Source organism: Pinus tabuliformis, chromosome 7 (assembly GCF_031772625.1).
Source record: "Pinus tabuliformis cultivar Carrire ecotype Pingquan chromosome 7, CPIR1, whole genome shotgun sequence".
NCBI classification, from domain to species: Eukaryota; Viridiplantae; Streptophyta; class Pinopsida; order Pinales; family Pinaceae; genus Pinus; species Pinus tabuliformis.
Genome location: NC_142293.1, coordinates 471,362,183 through 471,384,268, shown reverse-complemented (window position 1 = coordinate 471,384,268; position 22,086 = coordinate 471,362,183). Strand labels below are relative to the sequence as shown.

At 38.0% G+C, this 22,086-nt stretch overlaps 1 long non-coding RNA gene across 2 annotated transcripts in view; it reads left to right on the top strand.

Annotated features, from left to right (window-relative positions):
* Positions 1–271: 271 nt before the first annotated feature.
* LOC149247990 (uncharacterized) overlaps positions 272–22,086 on the top strand; it is a 124,989-nt gene continuing 103,174 nt past the window's right edge. For both annotated transcript variants that reach the window (XR_016265701.1, XR_016265700.1), the window contains exons 1-3: positions 272–631; positions 746–954; positions 1,210–1,281. This is a non-coding gene — a long non-coding RNA (uncharacterized LOC149247990). The remainder of the gene's footprint in view (positions 632–745; positions 955–1,209; positions 1,282–22,086) is intronic.

Below are 22,086 nucleotides of genomic sequence, written 5' to 3'. Positions count from 1 at the left end.
CGGTAAGAGAAGCGATGGAAAGATCCTAGGCCGACGTATTTCTCGGCCGTTCGATCGCTGAACCAAACTGGCCAAGACATAAGCGACCCGAGGTATAAGTGTGAGCGGGTTCTTGGGACCACTATAGGTGGAAGAAAAGTCCATAGCAATAGGCTCTAGCTCTACGGAGCTGTGTTTAGCCGGATCTAAATCAAAGAAGTCCGCTAAGTTTGATACTCAGGTTTGGGTTGAACTGGCACCACGTTTGGTGGGTAGATTGCCCAAGAACAAGAACCGGAAGAGAAGGGAACCAGGGAGGCGCCCTCTACGCGGCTTACGCTTCAATGTTTGAAAGAATACGACGGCGAAACACTTGCTCGCATAAAGGACTCGAAATATAATGGTAGGCAGCTGGACCCGACGTACTCACCCATCTAATCCTTCCTGTCCATCCTGGCATAAGGTAAGGGAGTGTGGTTGGGCATAACTCCGTTGGGTGAAGGCAGTAAGGGAAGGGTAAGGGAAAAAGTCCCTATAAGAGAAGGCATATGGAAGATGAAGTAAGTGACGTTTCTAGGTCTACCGTTCGATCGCTGAACCAAACTGGCGAAGACAATCTCCATTTCTCTTCTGGTTGGATGGATGAGGTGAGGTGAGGGAGATCTGGCTCTATTGGTTTTATTTGATTTGATTTCTCAACATCAATAACAATTTGCCATATCTAATTCTCTCGTTTTTGTTTTAATGTGTTTTAATAACCTTGCAGACTTTCTGGGTTAATGGTGCTTAAGCATGTGTGTGAGAGAAATCAACGTTTGTGAGTGAGAGCCAGAGACAGCCAGAGCAGAGAGGAAAAAGTTTTTGTAGAAGAGCAGAGAGGAGAAGATCCCGAGACAGAGTTACTTTTGGGTTGTTCGATCGCTGAACTGAACAGGCCCAGACAATCTACATTCCTCTTCTGGTTGGATGGAAGGGGTAAGGGTGATTTGGGTCTATTTGTTGAAATTTAATTTGATTTCTTAATATCAATAGCAGCTGCGATACCCAATTATTTGCAGAGTTTCTAGGTTAAGGGTGTTTTCTTGTTTATTTATTTTAAATTTGATTGATTTCTTAATATCAATAGCAGTTGCCATACCTAATTATTTGCAGAGTTTCTAGGTTAAGTGTGTTTTCTTGTTTATTTATTTTCTGATGGTGCTTTATTGGTTTATTTCTTTTTGCTATCAGATTATTTGCTAACATACAGAGACCGTGCAACCGGCAGAGTGAGCGTCACGGCTATGGAGCAATATCCCTAAGGTAACCTGCAGTTCCTTCTTCTTGCTTGTATTGTTACAGTTCATAACATTTATGGTATAAATTTGTTTTGTAGATTAAAAAATTTATAATTAAAAATACAGAAGCTATTCTGACTTTTTTGCTAAGTTGAGTTGATAATTAGGTTAGTGTCCAAAATCAATTATCATGAAACGCAATCTCAAGACTCCGAGCAAACAAACATTTCGGTGTGTTCCATTTTGTGCGTTTTTACAATTTTCAAATTTTAGTTGATTCACGTGAATTGGAACTGGGTTTACGAACATTATATGTTAAGACGGGAGCAGGGTTTGCGAGAGTTAAACTTTCACACTTAGTCAGACTCCCCCAGAAGTCATTTCCTCTCTTAAATTATGGAATATGAAAGAGAAAACTAAAGCGTAAAGCCAGAACATAGAATGTAGAAGACTCAAACGTAGAAGATTTTCAATCTATGAATAAATTAGAGCAGAGCATTGGTATGATGTTTACAATTTTCCTTTATTTCTACTGCGTTTTTCTACCTAACCTTCTCAATTTTATTTCCGAATCCTTGGCTACCTCAGACATGGCGGCACTGCCATTGTCTTCAATTTTTAATGCAATTCTAGAATGGTATTATCCCTCCATCGGAGTAGCCATGGCGTCGGGAATTGAACTTGAGACCTTTAGCTCTAAAAAACCATTGTCTACGCTTTTTTTTATGCAAATCTAGAACAGTATTATCTCTCCATCGGAGGAGCCATGGCATCAGGAATTGAACTTCAGACCTTTATATCTCTAGAGAAACCACACTCGATTGGTCGAAATCACTCTCCATTCTGTTTCTTCGTTTCGGCAACCAATAAATCCCAAGTTATTGGGTATTCAATGCGGTTTAAGAGGACTATGATGGGACCTCAAGTTGGCCAGCAAAACGCCTAGTAAATTCACCATGCATGCATGGGCATGTAACCGGATAGCCGTTCGGCCGGGAAAGGACATCGGCTTCCACCGGAAAACACTGACGCGAGCTGCAGGACCTGCATTAATGCGATAGTGATTTGAATTTTGAAAACGCCCGCCCAAATTCTAGATATTTTAATTTCAAATTGGGGAATGGTTCATCAGTTTCATCTCATGGCGTATAGCAATGCATCAGGAGCTCAGCTGGCTGTGGCGAAAGGAGGCGAGCTCAAAGTATTTCAGGATTCGAGCCGTGTGCAACGAGCTAGACCCGAAGGTATTTCACCTGTGAGTCTGTTGTTGAATCGAATGAGCTTTGCAAGGCTACGTGCCGCGCAGAGACCTCGCGGAATCGGCCCTACCAGACAGTTGCCCGAGGCGTCCAGGGAAATGAGCGTTTTGGTTTTTGCCAAGTCTTTGTCATCTGCCTCTTTCTTCTTATTTGTGCTCCTAACGGTTTCCTTACACTTCTAAGAAAGAAAACAGAGTACTGGTTAAAAAAAAATCCGGGTGTAGTTTCCAAAAGTTAACAAAATCACCTGTAATAGATTTACATAAATATGAAAATGCTCAGTTTAATTTGTTTTCAGATAAGAAAAAACGCTGGTTTTATTTAGACAGTAAAATCAGTACATTGAGTTCCAATTGATGCATCATTTGAAACAGTATATTGTTTACCAATATCATTATCCCGTGTACTGACCAAATATTTGTTGTGAAGACCAGAAATACCATGTCTCCATTAAATACCATATCGAAAACAGAAAAAAGAGAGTACAGAGCCAGTCCAGCAAATAGAGGTAAGCTTTGGTATTTTTTTTGGTTGGAATAAATCATACAATTTTAGACTTATTTTTTATGGTTTAAATTACATTTTTGAATAAATATATGGATTTATTGTAAAATATATTTTTGAATGAATATATGAACTTAATGTCTTGAAAATTTTATAAGAAATTAAGATTTACAATGTGTACAGTTAACTGATCATAAAAAAAATTTAATTTAAGTAAATTTTGTAAGAAATTAAGATTTACAATTTATACAGTTGACTGATTATAAAAATTTTAATTTTCTACTTAAATTTTATAAGAAATTAAGATTTACAATGTGTACAGTTAACTGATCATAAAAAAAATTTAATTTAAGTAAATTTTGTAAGAAATTAAGATTTACAATTTATACAGTTGACTGATCATAAAAATTTTAATTTTCTACTTAAATTTTAGTTGCAAAATTGTTGAGAAAAAAAACTTGGAAAATGACCTAAACATCTTATTAGTTAAACTATGCTATGGAAAGTATACATGATATAGATGTGAACTAGATATCAACCTTGTTTAATAAATTTCTTATAACAGTGTATAAATATATTTTAGGATTCAATTTATCTATTTTACATTTTCCTTTTTCAATCAAAATTTGACTATACAATTAGTGGTGAGATTATAATTTTTAGTGATTTGAAGTGTATTTTTAAATATGTGAATAAAGTTAATATCTTGAAAAATAAGTATTTGGATTATGCATATTACACAATTGAAACTTACAATTCCAATAGATCCTTCCCAAAATATTAATATGTTATAATAATTAAACTGTTTATATAAATAAAATATTAATATGTTATTTTTTCAATTAAAGGTTTGGAATTATATATATATATATATATATATAATTTTGTTAGAATTATAATATTTTTTTATTTTAGATTTTAGTGATTTATACTAATTTTGATAATATTTTTCTAATTAACGATATTATAAAATATTTAATATTTGTTTTAAATCAATTTTTATATTATATATATATATATATATATATATATATATATATAATAAAAAATTATTATAAATCAAAAGGAAATTATTATTTTTATTTATCAAATTGAAAATAATTTAATTCATTTATTTATTAAATTTATATATAGTCAAAATTAATCAAAATATGTCTATGGGGTCATGGATAGATGGTAATGTCACTGATTCAATTCCCACCAAGCTTACAAAAATTAATGAAATTATTATTATTATTATAATTATTATTAATTATTATTATGAGACTTAGTCAAATATTTACATAACATGACATGCCATTAGTCTAGAATTTGAAATTACATAATAGCACAAGACAACATCTTTATTATATTTTTATTATTTTTATTTGTGAAATTTGACCTAGTTAAATATTTACATAACAACACAAGACATGACAACATCTTTTCCACACTAATAGGCTTGCTTAAGTAGTTGTGACATGGGGGCATTTAAGCCATCAAAATCACCTAGGATGGCACAAGCCCTTAGCATGACTAGATTTTTTTCCATGGAACAAGTGACCTTTATGCCACATAGTGCCTTATGAGAACACCTTGTCACCATGGCTAATTTTGATTCAACATTATTAACATAAAAATAAATAAAATATAATAATAAATATAAAAAAATCACATAAAAAATTATGTATTAAATGGTATGGACAATTTGGGCATGGAAATTCAAATTTAATATTATCCAAGTGTTTTATGTTTTGGTTATTTTTTGGGTGTATTTATTAATCAATTTTGTTGAAATTTTGGGAAGGATCTATTGGAATTGTAAGTTTCAATTGTGTAATATGCATAATCCAAATACTTATTTTTCAAGATATTGACTTTATTCACATATTTAAAAATACACTTCAAATCACTAAAAATTATAATCTCACCACTAATTGTATAGTCAAATTTTGATTGAAAAAGGAAAATGTAAAATAGATAAATTGAATCCTAAAATATATTTATACACTGTTATAAGAAATTTATTAAACAAGGTTGATATCTAGTTCACATCTATATCATGTATACTTTCCATAGCATAGTTTAACTAATAAGATGTTTAGGTCATTTTCCAAGTTTTTTTTCTCAACAATTTTGCAACTAAAATTTAAGTAGAAAATTAAAATTTTTATGATCAGTCAACTGTATAAATTGTAAATCTTAATTTCTTACAAAATTTACTTAAATTAAATTTTTTTTATGATCAGTTAACTATACACATTGTAAATCTTAATTTCTTATAAAATTTAAGTAGAAAATTAATATTTTTATGATCAGTCAACTGTATAAATTGTAAATCTTAATTTCTTACAAAATTTACTTAAATTAAATTTTTTTTATGATCAGTTAACTGTACACATTGTAAATTTTAATTTCTTATAAAATTTTCAAGACATTAAGTTCATATATTCATTCAAAAATATATTTTACAATAAATCCATATATTTATTCAAAAATGTAATTTAAACCATAAAAAATAAGTCTAAAATTGTATGATTTATTCCAACCAAAAAAAATACCAAAGCTTAGCTCTACTATTTGCTGGACTGGCTCTGTACTCTCTTTTTTCTGTTTTCGATATGGTATTTTATGGAGACATGGTATTTCTGGTCTTCACAACAAATATTTGGTCAGTACACGGTATAATGATATTGGTAAACAATATACTGTTTCAAATGATGCATCAATTGGAGCACTGATTTTACTGTCTAAATAAAATCAGCGTTTTTTCTTATCTGAAAACAAATTAAACTGAGCATTTTCATATTTATGTAAATCTATTACAGGTGATTTTGTTAACTTTTGGAAACTACAACCGGATTTTTTTTTTACCAGTACTCTGTTTTCTTTCTTAGAAGTGTAGTGAAACCGTTAGGAGCACAAATAAGAAGAAAGAGGCAGATGACAAAGACTTGGCAAAAACCAAACGCTCATTTCCCTGGACGCCTCGGGCAACTGTCTGGTAGGGCCGATTCCGGGAGGTCTCTGCGCGGCGCGTAGCCTTGCAAAGCTCATTCGATTCAACAACAGACTCACAGGTGAAATACCTTCGGGTCTAGCTCGTTGCACACGGCTCGAATCCTGAAATACTTTGAGCTCGCCTCCTTTCGCCACAGCCAGCTGAGCTCCTGATGCATTGCTATACGCCATGAGATGAAACTGATGAACCATTCCCGAATTTGAAATTAAAATATCTAGAATTTGGACGGGCGTTTTCAAAATTCAAATCACTATCGCATTAATGCAGGTCCTGCAGCTCGCGTCAGTGTTTTCCGGTGGAAGCCGATGTCCTTTCCCGGCCGAAGGGCTATCCGGTTACATGCCCATGCATGCATGGTGAATTTACTAGGCGTTTTGCTGGCCGACTTGAGGTCCCATCATAGTCCTCTTAAACCGCATTGAATACCCAATAGCTTGGGATTTATTGGTTGCCCTTAGTTTCAGCGGACGTGTACGGTGGACGGACATACGTGATGGTACGGGTGCGGTACGATGTGTTCGTTTATCTAATTAATATTTGCTGCCCATATTAATTAATTCTGCAAGCCTGTCAGTTATCCTCATCTGTCCGCATTACATTATCTCAGTTGCTAGATAATGTTGTATACCCCATCCCAAAAAAAGGGATCCAACACTATTTGAATTGAATTGAAGGGGCATCCGAACCTCACTTCCTTAATGAACTCCTGGTTGGAATGTAACCCATTTGTTCTCCGGTTGGTTGGAATCTCTGTCCCCTTCCTGGTGAAGTAGGTGTATCAATATAATAAAATATTAATAATCCGCTTTAGCTGATGTGGAGAAACGCGTCGATCTCTCCAGACGATTAAACTCAGTGGGGTTTGTTAATGCTAAAGTAGCGATGTGATTTATCGGGAAGAATTTTGATTTAATCATGAATCATAGAAATCTCAATTCTGAGATTATAATTTAGTTACTAAATAAATTAATAATTAGATAAGTTTAATAGGTTAATTAAATTTGTTTTAAATGATTTATAAAAAATATTTATTTATTTTTATTTTCACACATATCATACAATTGAGATATTGAAATTAAAATAAGAATATGTTAATATCATGAAATTGAGATATTGAAATTAAAATAAGTATAAGGCAAAATTAATAAAATGATTATAAATATAAAATTTCTACTAAATAATTTTATATATTTATAAAATATTTAAAAAAATAATAATAATTATTTAATTATTTTATATAAACCTTGCAGTCTCAGCGGTTTCAGGTTGACACCTCAGGTGCCTGGTTCTTTTTGTTTTGATCTGATGTAAATTTTTGACTTCTGTATATAATATATTAGTATAATTTTACCGAAAAAAAAAATATTTTAAAAAAAAATTATAAAATTAAATATTATTTAAATAATTATATATTAAAAAAAAATTATAAAATTAAATATTATTTAAATAATTATATATTAAAATTTAATTTATGTAAATGATTAAAAATAAATCTAGAATAATAAAATTAAGCAATAGAATCAGCATAACCTTTTTATTCAGAACCTCAAGCAACATGACGAGAAACACCCGAGCACACATCAGTGGTTTAAGGGGCGTGGTCAAGGGCACCAGTTAAAGAGACGCAAAGGGAGATTTCATCGCAAGTCGATTTTGTTGTTTATTTAGTTGATCCATTAGCTTTTGATTCATTTGACCAGGTGGCATTCGCCTAAGGATCTATTTTTTCATAATTAAAAAAAAATAAAAATTTCACAATATTGTTTTTAGGTCGTGAGAGGCAAAAGCTATCATTATTGTTATTATGTATTTGTCTGGTATCTGTGTCCGAGAGCTAGGAAACATAGGAAGTTCCTAAAGTGACCTGTTCGATAGATAAAGCAAATTGGCCGACAAAATGTCCATTCTCCTTCTGATAGGATGGATGAGATGAAAGAAATTTGATTTCCTTATATCAGCAGCAATTGGCATGTTTTTTTAAGGATGGATGAGATGAAAGAAATTTGATTTCCTTATATCAGCAGCAATTGGCATGTCTTTTTTTAGTTGTAGTAACCTTAATTATTTCTCAACTTTTTGGTTTAATGATGTCCTGTTTCCAGCTTTCTTTTCGATTATATAAAGAACTTTCATAACACTGTTTTCCAGGGCGGAATAATATTCTACAAAGTATACAAGCTACAATTTAGCTCCTTCCTTTTTTGTGTTGTTATTATGATTTCATTTCTTTAAATCAATAACAATTATAATTTGTAATTAATTTATTTTTTATTATTATTAATTTATTCTTAATTATTTTTATTGTGCGTTTGTTTTGTTTATTTTTTATTTTGATTTTTCCTCCCAATGTCTCTGCGATAATATAGAGAAAATAAAGGGAAGTGAGTGAGCACTTCCGCAAAAGAAGGATTGAACACTATGGCTATGGAGCAATGTTTGGGTAAAAAATAGAAAAACTAAATTTTTTACCATATAATTAAAGAAATAGTTATGAGGATTAGATTAGTGTGTAAATGCTCTCAATGATAATCATAATGAAGCATAAATTCAAAAGGGACTTACGTCATGATGGTGTTTATATAATCTTAAAATTCAAAAAATAAACTCACGATTCGGGTTAATTTTAATTTTAGTTCCCCACATTTCAGGCTGGCTATCCTTAAATAAGATATATTTATGTAAATTATAATTGGGTTTATGAGAATTATTGTAAGAGGGTGAGTGGGAGTTTGGTTATTCTTGTTGCAGATTACCCGATTCACACTCAGTCTTACTGCTCCTCTAGGGTCATTTCCTCTCATCAATTAGTGAATCTTAATAATGCAATTCATTGCCTCTCATCAATTACTGAATCTTAATGATGCAATGAAACATAGTTTAAGACTCATCATTTTCCAGACTCAGACTTATGGAATCTGAAAGATTCAGACGTAGAAAACAGACTGAACATAGAAAGTCGTAGACAAACAGAATATTCTCTCATCAACCTCTTTTCTTTCTACTTAACCTTAGCAATTTTATTTCGGAATCTTTGGCTACATCAACATGGCCACTAAGTTTCGGTAAGGTACATGTTCAGACATGCCCGCTGATTTGTGGTTTAAAATTTCGGTCTAGCTCGATCTGGGAAGTAGGGAGCTTCAGCCAGACCGGTTCGAATACGGCGGATCTTGACTTGAGGAAAGAAGGAAAGCATAATTACATATATAATGAGATATCTCTTTGTATACGATATTCTGGATTGACTTGATTTCTTCCCCTCAAAGAGCTCTGCGAAAGTAAGGTCCTTTACCGGGTGAAAATTAGTTAGAGTTTGGGAAGATAAGGCACTTTTATTCCCGGGAATATATTGAAGTTTGAGGATAAGAAAGTAGTATTATGGTACTACGGTCTATTACTTTTCTCTGGCCCCGGTTGGCTTTGAGTTCAAAATAAGTATAGGGTCTATCACACTTGCTTGCTGCTTGCCGAAGGTAGAGATCTTGCTATCCATAGAGATGAAGGAAGAACTCGACACAGGTTACTGCTTCACCATTGAACCCTTCATAAGCAAGAACAGAGAAGGCCCACATCAATAGCCCAAAGGATAACTTATCCATACCCTGGGAAAGGGGCTTACTGATACGGAACATTAGTTCCTACCTCAACTTGATGCTATGAACATTGTTACATACAATGCACCCGTTTAGGATCATATCCCATTCAGAGCCCATTACCACCAGTCATCATTGCCAGTCAGAGAAGAAGCCAACAGTCATTTCCAGGCTCATTGATAGAAGCTCTACTGGTCAGAGCCAGTCATTGTACATAGCAGTCATAGCTAGAAGGTCATTGCTAGAAGGTCATTTACACTCCTTGCCAAGAGTCATAGCCATACAGACATACCCAAAAGATATATGGACACCCCTGGTTTCCATGCCCGAGAGAATGATATATGTACCCCTGGTTTCCTCCTTACCCGACAGAGGAAAGTCCTTAACACCAGATTCCCATATCCCTTTGGCTGCTAGCCTTCATCCGTCAAGGGGCAAGCTACGAGCCGCTCTCATCGAATCGAGAGTTAACTTGCTCGAATAAGTGGGAAGGACTATAGTCTCCTTACTCTTTGTTCTGGGTGTTTTATTGGCCACTTCGGACTTCTCTATCACTTCAGGATGGCTGCAACCTCAGCTTTGGTTTTTCCTATTTCCCCATCCTTTCCTGCTGGCCTTTTTCTCACTGCTTCAGCTCTTGCTTGCGTCGCTTTCCCTCATTCTATCTCGCTTTACACCTTCTTCTATCTGGTTTTCGCCCTTGACTTTTTGGCCTGCAGCCTTTGTTTTGTTTTTTGAGTTGATGGGTGAGTGAGCAGTGGGGTGTGTGCATGAGGGGCCAGGGATCAGGTCGGTATAGTGTCGGGTTTCTGTTCCGGTTCCAGTTCGGAGGTGAGTTGAGATGAGGGGCGAGGTTCAATATGAAATTGCCGGTATCAAAATGCGCCTTCTTCCCGCTATTAAATCAACACATTCTAAATGGATAATAGAAAAATAAAAGAGGCTTCGCATTTCCCTTTGATCAACGACATTTCACCCATTACCCACTTTCCCTATTAGACGACCCATATACTTCTTTGCTCCATCGCTTGTCCCTTCATATTGGTTACTAGCATAGATCCTCTCCCCTTACCCCATATTTGATATCATCCTTGCTTTGCTTCTATTTTGACTTTTCGGTGGCTCTCTCTTCTTCTTTACCGGTGATGGTTTTATCTTATTCTTTCTCCTCTTTTCCGTTCCTTGTTCCTTTGTTCCTTTTCCAGGGGTGGTGGTGGCGGCGGGCGGGACACTTGCAGAGATGAACGGACGCTTGAGCTAGGCCTACTTCTATTTTTATACCCATTTCACTATGCCTACCTATGCTTTCTACCAACCCTAGTGTGGACTATGCGTTCTAATCTTTTTATTTTGACCTGCCCTTACCTTCCTATCTATTAGAATTTCCCCTTACTTACCTATGCCTACTCACCCAGTTGAAACTGCCTACCTATGTGTTCCTACCCACATTAATCTTTAGAACCACTTGAACCTTACTTACTACCTATGCAGACCTACATATCCTACCTATGGTTGGACTACCCACCAATACCCCGTCCTAATCAAGAGACAGAGTGAGACTACCCTACCAGTTACGAATATGCTTTGATTATTGAAAGAAGAGAATAATATGAGGGGAGATGTTGTCCCGCCAACGTAGACGACCAGACAGATCTCTTGCGGGAACGGATGCCAGATTAGGGAGAGGGAGAGAAAGTGCTGACGGTCCCTAGTGACGGATAGATTGAAGGCAATTTATTGGGGATATCTAGTGAATAAGAAGAATATGAGGATATATTGTTCGGAGGACGACAACCAATAGATTAAATGCCCTAATGGAGACGTTCATGGTACGAAACATATAGATATATGAAACATATAGATAGTTCGATGCACTAGCGTTCGGTTGCCCAGCGTTCGTTTCGTTCCCCCTTTTCTGCTTCGCTCGAATAAGAAAAAGAAAGACCGCTCCGCGCCTTTACCGAACCCCTATCGTTCCTCACTACACTACCCATATCCATCTACCCAACCTGAGGAATGAATGCAATTATTAGCTTCTTATATGTCTACTTGATTAGAGTGGAAAATAATGTACTTTAGTACAGGTGCCTAGCGCGTTAATAGGCGTAGTCAGTATTAGCAAGAAAAACGTTCTAAGCAGTGATACCAGGGGCCCCCACGTAGCATCCCTTCTTCCATTTACCCCTGGAATGCATCTCCTCCCATTTTTTGAATTAATCCCTGGCAGCTAGCAAGCGCTCGTTCCAGCAATAGACTGTAACATCGTCATAGGTTGTAACATTTCACAATGCCTTTGTTCTTCAATCTAATGTCACGACACCATTGAGGGCATTTTACGTAGTTTCACACTTGTGCTGCTACAATGCTTTATAGTTGTTGCGTACCTCCCTACCCACGACAGATTCGTATATAGACAGTGATCTAATGATTTATTAAGATCTTACAATTTCATACCTGTAGTGTGATGAAGAAATCCTATCTAAAATATGATGAAATGCATACGTAGGGTGGCCTACTAAGAAAACTGTTCTACAAGCACATTAGCTCCGGCGTGTTCAAGCAGGTGGATGTGCAGGAGAGGAGTTGCCCCTACAATCATATGTTCAAATTGCTCTTATGCCTTTTTGTTTGGTTGGGTGATTTAAGAAAGTATTCCATTTGCGTTTGTAAATATGAGTGATGAAGCTAATGATCAATAAACCTCCGAAGGGGTAGGATTCTTATAAAGTGATGCCATTGGATCACTCAATGTAGGAGTAGAACCCCATTGTGGTGGAATTTCCAACAAACTATTTCGTGCGTGCTTGCCCGACCGAACAACCTGATGAGGCCATGGATAAATCAATGGATTGTATTTTGGTAGGTTGTTAACATAATAGATATGCGAAATATCCTATATTATTTATAGATACACACAACGGGTTTGTTGATACCCTCCTCAACTGGTTGTTTATTTATGGAATGGGTCTTATTCCCCTGACTTCTCTATTTCGCAAGGACTCTAGATAGGAAGGTTTAAACGTATCGATTGATATCTGATTTTGTAGTAACACTATAATAATTGATACAATTAGGCTAATGCTCCCACACCATAGGGATCGACTGGATCAACTATTTACCGGGGTATGGGTTGGTAAGGTCTCCTCTCTAGCGATGATGGGTTCTCTTCTTCATGTTTGGATTAGTCCCATTGAATATTTGAAACATAAACATTGTGTGTTTACTGGACCACACAATAATGGATGCCTAGAACTTTAGGATGGAATTCTTCCTAAATAATCAAACATTTTCTTTTCCCGATGGAGTAGATATGCGATACCGTATTTTAATTATTATTCCTATTCGTACTTTGGCTTTCTTCATAGAGAGCATAGTTTATGTATAGGAGCAGAGTAGTCCCCGGTCAAAGTGAAAAACGTAGATATGCAATATATCATATAGTACCAACCCCTATCGGTTGGTTGTGGAACCTCATGGTGGTGCCCTACCCCAACCCCATTGATGATCGTGGTGTGTTGAATCTCATAATCTGTGTGTTCCGTTAGGTTTAATTGCTCAACCAAGCTCAAATTATACTAAGCTTTCATGTGGGCCAAACAACAAACATGGATTCAATGGGTGGTTTTTGGAATGGGTATAAGTATCACACCTACCTCTTCAAGAAATGGGAAAAGTTCAACAACGTATATATGTGATTCATATATTGATGAAATATTTCTTGTGTTACAATGGAAAAGGTCGGAAAAGGTGAACAGAGATGCGAGTTCAAGTGTCAACGTAGAGATGGAAACATCATATATTAAGATGTTGTAGTAGGTACAGGGTTCATGGCAGTGACCATGGAAATAATTTAAATGAACACGTAGGTATGGCTGCAATTAGGTTTTCAGCCTGCCAGAGAGAAACATGAGATGAAAGGGGATATAATTTATAAAAGAGAAGTTCATTTTTATTTTCCCGATCATACCATCTGACCCTGAAAAAGGAAATATTATTCCTCTCCCGTTGGCTCACAATATAGGTGTTATTTGATAAGGATTATAACTATGTTAACTAGAGATAATATTACTTACTTATTGACTCACTGGCCTTAATATTATTCAGGTATAATTGATGATTCGAGCAGAGATCCCATACGATGCTAAAGCGTAATTACATATATAACGAATGACTAAAAGACCTTAGCAATCGAATGACTCGTTATTACATATATAACGACTAAAGCTAAGGAGGTTAGTAATGCCGCGCAACTGTTAAGGAGAGGATGTTCAAGCAAGCTCTCAATCAGCGGAGAGGAGTTTAGAGGGGGTGCAAGTAGAATAGTGACAAGCATTAGAAGGGAATGCTTATGAAGCGTTTATGCGTTCAGGTAGAGAAGTCAGATTCGTTTTCACAAAGTGAGGCATGCCCGCGACTCACTGCTAAGATTCCAGTTTTATATACGTGTGTAATAGTTTACATCGTTCACAAAGGTTAGGTAAGGTTATATGAAAATATAAGAAAAGAGCAATCCACGTTTTTATGTTGAAGGTCTTGAACCGGGGATATACATTGATCATCTCAGGTAACAAAATGTTGCTACAGCGCGCGAAAATGGTCATATAATTTGGCTTTCGAGCCATCGATCCCATCCATTCATCCCAGCAAGACCAGCCAACCATTGAAGTTTCAGTGGGCTCCGCTCTAAAGTTTAGGAAGAGTTTATAAATCTAATAAAGCAGGGCAGGTTGTAACGCGATCCCCTGTATCTCGAGCTTAGGCAAGGCATCTAGTTTTTAAGCACCCCTTGGCTTTGTTTGCTAGGATTGCTTGAGTAAGCAGTTAGCTTAGGCTTAGCTTCGATTGTCTTTGGCTGGGTTTGCCTGCTTCGAGCAGGTACTCTAGCTACTCAAGGTAAAGGTCTTTATCGTTCGGCAAGGCAGATAGCCACAGATGGCTCACTTTCAATCTCCAGGTTCCATATTTCACCCTAGGTATTTGGGTTTGAAAGTCTAGTTGGTTCTTCAGAGAATATACAGTTCACTAAGGGTTTTGTTAGGTGTTTTTTTTAATTTTTATTGAGGATTGGTTCCAGAAAGCGTATGTGGAAGAACAGAAGGCTAATGCGTGGATGAACAGAAAGCATAATGACGTAATGTAATAGTTTCCAGCTAGGGGTAATGCGGAAGGAAGGCAAGCGTTATAGATCAATCAAGCATGAGTGATAGCGATTGACTGGAGTAAGTGGGCAAGCGTTATCAATCATTCATCACAAACAAATTCGGTAATGTGGGAAAATAAAGCATGATAACGTAATGGGAAAGTAAACTTCAGGGGCACATGGACTTTTCAAAATGGGGGGAGGGTGGCATGGTGCCTTCAAGGGTGAATGAACCCACCTAGCCTCCATGCAAAAGTGGTGAGGAGGTGGTTCTATAGCCACATCCTTGCACTTAGTGGATATTTTTCAAATAATGGAAATTTCAAAGGATTTTATCAAATCAGTGAGTGGAAGCAGGTTCTCTTTTTTGAGGTCTGGTGGATCACAATATGCAATGTGATCAATGGTGATGATGCATCATTCATGACCTGAAAGAGTGAAGACACCCCTGCATTCATGTCATGGATGTAATTACGTGTAAGGATGATATTGTAGTCCATCAGACTGGTCATGACTATGATATCGATCAATACCATCTTACCACCTAACTCAATTGGGAGATTAGGCACAATCCATGCAGGGTGACAGAGTAGACCATAAAAGGCTCGTCACTCGGTCATTGGTGGAATGACGGTGGGAGAGCCAAGGTGCTGCTAAGTAGAGAATGGCATGGTACAAAATAAGGTCCCTTTATCCACTAAACATCGATGAATATGGAAAGGAGGCCTAATGGTGCCACTCACATTGACTCATATTTTGAATGGGGTGGAAGACATAAGATGAGCCTCTATATGTTAAGTCCCAATCAAAATTGTTGGCCTGATAATTGGGAGGGGGTATACTCCCATTTTACTGACAAGGATAAGGTATAGTGAATGGCATTTCATTAGAAGTTACAGGGATACCCCCTAGTGTTTAGCAGTCACTCCAAGTCATTAAGTATATTTGCTGGGAGGATGGGTCGCCTATTGAGGGAGAAAGCACTATAAGATAATAGTAGGAGAACCACTAAGTTTATTACGGTCAGTGCACTTCAAACGAAGTGCTTGGACTAGTCCTGGGAGATCGGGGCACTTATGGGTAGGGAGACCATAGAGCTTGCAAATGGCATAAGGGTGGTAAGTCCAACGATGAGTGTCCCATTTTTGCTTGGTTCAAGCTTGGTTCTGGCGTGGATTTGGAGTGTCCCTAACATGACTAGAGTTGGCCCAAGCATTACTAGCACTGCCACTATGCCCCCATATACAATTCTTATGGTAGGCGGGGGTTCAGGGGCTATGCCCCTAAAAAGTGGTTTTCTCTTATGGGTCCCAAAGCCATGTCTCCAAAGGAAAAGAGTGCTAAGGTGGAAAATCGGGTGGTTTGAAAGTGTTTTTAAAAGGGTACCAAAATATGGTGTAGGTTACATGTTTTTGAAATGGAATAAACAAAAACCCATAAGACTATAGCAAGGCCCAACCAAATAAAGGTAGGAAAATGGGAAGATTGAGGTTCTGGGGTTCTGGGAGAGGATTCAAGCTAGTGGTCTTTATCTCCTTCCTAGGAATAGGGCTCACAGTATGATATGTGATAGTCGTGCTCAAGGTAGCAGTAGAGAGTATAGTTGTGCTCCAGGTAGATGTCGATGTGGAGGTCAAGGTCGAGGTCAAGGTGAACATAGCCGGCCGGCTGAGGGTTCAAGGCCGGTGTAGTAGAAGGTAATATACTGAGATTCAGCTTATGGGTAAATATATGAGTTAGAAAAGACCGATTAGAGGTCGTCGCCGTCACCTGCCTTCCACTTGGGGTCCAGTCATGATATTGGTTACCATGAGGGTGAGGTTATTTGAGCTCATCACCTAATCGACAATGGAAAAAACAAATAGAAGACGGGGATATATATTTATAAAGAAGGTGATTATGCTTTTGGGGTGAATAATTCAATTATATCTTGCATTTCAGGTAATTCCATCCTTCTCTCTAATCTGTTAGGAACTTGGTAGGGTACTTCCCTCGGAGATCCTGTGATGATGAACTCAATCTTGTATGGCTCTTGTAAGTACTTCCCTATCCCTTTTGGTGGTAACTTGAAAGTAGTTTGGGGATATGCTCGTATGTAAACGAGCATGGTTGAATGTCTTCTGGTGGGTGGGTTGTAAACAAGGTAAGGTATATAGATGGCGTTCCCTACTTATATTCCTTCTTGGCTTAATAAGAGGTTGGGCCACTCCCTCACCTGGATCGTCCTAGGGTGAAAGGAAAAAGATTAATAGAAGCCTCCTCCACTCCACTGTTATTATTCCTTAATGGGTTGGTAAGTAAAGACTCCCTCTCCTAGGTTTAAGGTAGTAGCAAGGTAAGGATGAAGTTGTTGATCCTGTCCTGATACCAGTCAAAGGTATAATATAAAAGATGCCCCATACCTCCTTCCTAAGATTCCTGCACTCGTGATAAACGAAGCTTATCCTGGCTGGACATAATATCCTATAATATGAAGCTCGTCCCCATCATCTAAGAGGTTGCTCCGATAGACCATAATTGCAATCCATGGTTAAGGGGATACCACACTCTATCTCCTAGGGTGAAGGCAGGAATTAAGGGAAGGTTGGCTGATCTAATCCCGACCTAATAATCGAAGGTCTAAGCGCTACCTACCTCCTAAGCGCTTCATTAATCCAAGTGGTCTAGGGATAAGCAGGTCTAGTTCTATCTTCAGGTGGTTAACTAGAAGGTGGAGGCATGAAAAGAAAGGCAGGTGGTTCTAATCATTCCTATCAATGCATTTGGTTCTAATTGATGAATCATATTAGGGCTCCTTGGCGAGAACAAAAGGTCATATACTCATAAGGTAAGAGTGTACCCTACCCAGAAGAATTCATCAAGGGTTAAAGGGTAAATATCCTAGTGCTTACCCTCATCTTCCTGGCTTAAGAAATAGGTAATAAGTAAGGTTGGGTAAGAGTCTACTGGTGGGTAGGTAGCAGGGACAAATGAAAAGCGGGTAGGTCTATCTATTCCTGGCGATGGAGTGGTTTCTAATTGATGAATCGTATCGTCAAGGCTCGGCTGGAACTAATAGGTAATAGGTGGTACCCATAATAATTTCTCAAGTGTAATGGTAAGGCTGGTGAATGCGGTATGTCCACCCGTAAAACAAGGCTGTCTCGTCTCTAACTAGAAATTCTCCTCCATTCATGTTTATGAAGTTTTGGCTTTAGTTCCTCAATCTAGCAGTTCCGATGATCCCACCACACCACCGTTCATTGGTTCATCCTGTCCTTATAAGATAAGGGTTGTGAATAGTAGTACCTCATCTCCTCCTAAGGGAATAAGTAAGTTCGTGGTATAGGGCCGGTTCTATCTCTATCGTCGGAACATATATATATATATATATATATATAAGGGTCGGAACACCTTACTGATTACTCTTCCCTTATTACATACTCCAGACCCCATCAATAGTCGTCGATGGATAGTAGGGGGTCCTTTATCCGGATCCCACCCAACCAACCCCAATGAAGCAACACTCTTTCTTCTTCGGAGCTTCATCGCTCCTTCTCCTCCCTCCCTCTCATTTCCTTCTCTCCTCCCTATCTATCTTCTATAACTATAAGAGTGAGTTTCCACGCTGCTATTATATATGTAATTATGCTTTTTGTTGGATCGAATCCCTTCATTGCCCTTCTCGAGACCTACCCTACAGCTAGAGGGTGAGCCCTCCTTCCTCACTGGGGATTGGGGTGGGTGGATTGGAACCAAGGTAATAGATTATAATGGATGTCGTACCCTACTGGATCTTATTCCAGGCTTCAGCAATGGGTAGCACCACTCCAATCTCCTTTCCTAGGGTGACAGTACAAAGGTAAGAGTCGAGCTGTTGTTTCATCTTGCCATGTCATTTACTCTGCTCAGGTTGATAGCTCTCCCTCTTAAACGATTCATGAATCTAAGTGGTAAAATTTCTGGAGAGTAATAAAGGGAAGGGTAAGAGATCGATCCATTCGGTGCGCTTCTAATATAAGGGTGTAAAATAGAAGTCCTTCCTACTCCCCTCCTTAGGGTGTACGGGTAATACTAAAGTAAAGGGTAAGGCAGGGAAAAGGTGTCCTAACATGCTGCCATGCCTAGTCTCATCTTCCTATTAGTTCCTGGCTTCATCCAATGGGTGCCCAAGGAATCACTCCATGGACTAGGTTGAAGGTAGTAATCAAGGGTAAGGGTGAGGTTGTTGTGTCATGCCATCCAATCTCGCCCATATAAGTGTTGTAGTCTGGTTGGTAAGGGTAACAGGGACTAAAAATAATAGTGAATATGTGGTACCTAGAAGTTAATATGTGGTACCAAGAATCATAAGGTAAGTTAAAGAGTAAATATCGTGTTGTATCCCCGCCTTGATTCCTGGCTGAAGCAATAGGTTATAAGAAACAGTTCAGTAAAGGTCTAGTCAGTAGTTTCGCCCAGTTCTCTAGCAGTACCTCCTAAGCATTCATTCATCAAGTGGTTGGCAGCACTCAAAATTGGATGAAGGGAGTAAAAAAGGTAAGGGTGAGGGATGAAGTGATCCGGTCTTGTCCTGATAAAAGGTAAATAGGAGTACTTCCTAAGCGATTAATTAAGCAAGTGGTATAGGGTAGGTCTAGGTAGGTCTTCCTTTAGGTGGGTAAAGAGGTTGTGTGGTAACAAGGTAAGATAGGGGGTAAAGGTTTAAGCTAGCCTCATGATTCCTGGCTCGCTAGGTGATAAGTAATTGGGGTAAGGTCTATAGGAACGCTGAGTGGGTAGCGGGTACTAACATGAAAGGTAAAGTCGGTATCTCCTCTTGTGTCTGGCTGGGCATCTTCTCTTCTACCTCTCAATGCTGACTGGGATCCATCCAAGCATGAATATCCTGGCAATGCTAGCTTGGTGTCTTCATTAATAACTAGTATTTGGGAAGCATGGCCCAAAGAATATAGTGTTTGTCTTTCGTACTTGTAGCCACGGGGCATTCATTTAGCACGAGGTTTGGGCATCACAGAGTAGGGTATAAGTTAGTAAGTGAAAGGTTGGTTGATCCATCTGGTCCTTATAAGATCACTGTAGAGGTTGTAGTTTCTTTTCTATCTAGGGCATAAGTTCTCTAAGGTCCAGTCCGAGGGAGATAAAGTTTCAAAAGGCTTAATTTATAGGTATGAGGGTGGCTGGCGTAATATCGAAAGTTGAAGTATGCGTAAGAGAAAAGTGTTCAATGTTAATCAATTATTATTGGAAAGCCCCGCATTCAATGGTGAAACATAAAGCCAATAAGTCTTGTTTTTGTTAACTAAATAAACAATTTCGTTATTGTTACATTATATACGTGAAAACGAAAACAAGCTAATCATGCGCCTATCTTCTCTCTTCTCGTCGAAATGTCCTCCTGGCTGGGAGAATTGAATTGGTGCACCTCAACAACCAGTAGAATTATGAATAAACAAAGCTTTTTTAAACCTCACTCCTATCTCGCTCACTTGTGCATGAACCCCTTTGTGTGAGTTATCCTGGCCCTAGCAGCTAAAGAGCCAAAAAACTGTATTGAGATAACTTTTTCCCTTGGTCTGACCTCAAAAGTTGACATAATTTGTCTGTTGGCCCTTGAGCGACTCACCTCACCTCCGTGAACTCTGGGTATACCGAGAAGTCAAGGAATACGACACTTAGCATCAATGCTTGGTGAATACTATGTCATCAGAGAGAAACTCTCTGAAAGGGTATGGTTTATAGTGACAAGAATCCAGTTTGAATGCCCGATTATGGATTATCAGACATCTCAAAGTAGCATTTTTATTAACAATAATCCTCTCCCATACGGTCGAGCAGCTCGTACCTCACCCCTCCTCCTTGTACCTCAGGAGAGTGGCTCCGCTCCATGAATGAGTAAGTTTTTGAAATATGTTGTAAGCAAACTTGAGACCTTTGCCGATATCCGGGTATGCTAAATGTGAGGCTTAAAATATAGCTGTAGTAATCCTTTATGACTTGGGCAAGCATTAGCAATCAGGGGAAGTGTCGATCTATCCAAGCAACCTCAAGGTTCAAAGCGTTTGTCCAGTTTCATGGGGGGTAATGGGGGAAGTGTTAGTGATTATAACCCAACCATCCATAAAGCGGTTCTCAGTGGGGGTTATCAGTCATAGCTTCTATAGTGTAGGCCATAGTCCCTTTCCCTCTCTCTATTGCAAGGGTCTTCAATTGCAATATCTCTATTGGGCCTTTGTCTTTCTATCTATCTTTCTTCCGCGATCAATTGAACTGTTTTTTTAGGTAGCCATTCAACACCATTAGCATTTATAGTGTCTTAGTTGATGGTCAAATTAGCTTATAGCTGTGGTGTTATTAATGGGACCTCTTTTCCCTCTATGCTCTAGTTGAATAGCAGTTGTTTTATGGTAAAATGGGCTCTCTAGCTCAAGCTGTCTGACCCAAACTCACATAGGGCTTCACCATAGTAGCATAGTCAAAGAAATTGCAAAACCTTTTTCCCCTCCCCAGTCAATTGCTAACGCTAATGGTTGCTACCCCACCTGTTTATTCCTTCCTAATTATTTCGTATTCGTAACAGTGTTCCGTCCCGTTCATTGTTAAGTTGAAGTATTCCCATAGTTCCGTCCCGTTCATTGTTAAGTCAGCCATTTGCTAAAGCTCTTTATTTTGGAACACTATGCTCTAATTAGCGCTCTGCTCTAGCTATAGGTTTATAAGCGGATCCACCATTGTTTATTTGCCCCCGTAGGGTATCATGCTATGAATTCTCAAGGTTCAAAGTGTCTGTCCAGTTTGGGTGAATCGTAAAGAGCAGCAGTCGAAACTCCAGGGAGTTGAGTCAAGAACATAAGGGAGTTGAAAGGAATGCAGTAATGTGTAAAGTGAAACTGGTATAATGCGTATTGACCTGAATGCTCATCTCGTTTCCTATCGGGCTGTTCGAAGTGAAACCAAGTTTAGGGAAACGAAGGCGAGCGACCCCCCCCACCCGCTAATATCAAAGGGGTTTGCATAGCTAATAGTTTTCCCACTTGTGCTTAACTAGTATTATCTTACTTTGTTGTAGAACACATTGAGCCATATATGCACACACACACATGATATATATATATATATGACAAAATACCGTAGAAAAAGACAATAGCTACGGCGCCTGGGCGCGTTACTCTTTTGAGGTGAATGGCATAAGAAATCATAAATCATCGGGGATACTCAAATGCATCTTTATTACTAACAATCATATAGAAACGTCACGAAATGTTCAATAAGAAAAACTTCACTTAAAGTGCCCGAATGAGGATTCTGCCTCGGCCCCCTAAAAGAGGAGATTTCAATAGGCATGGCGAATGAG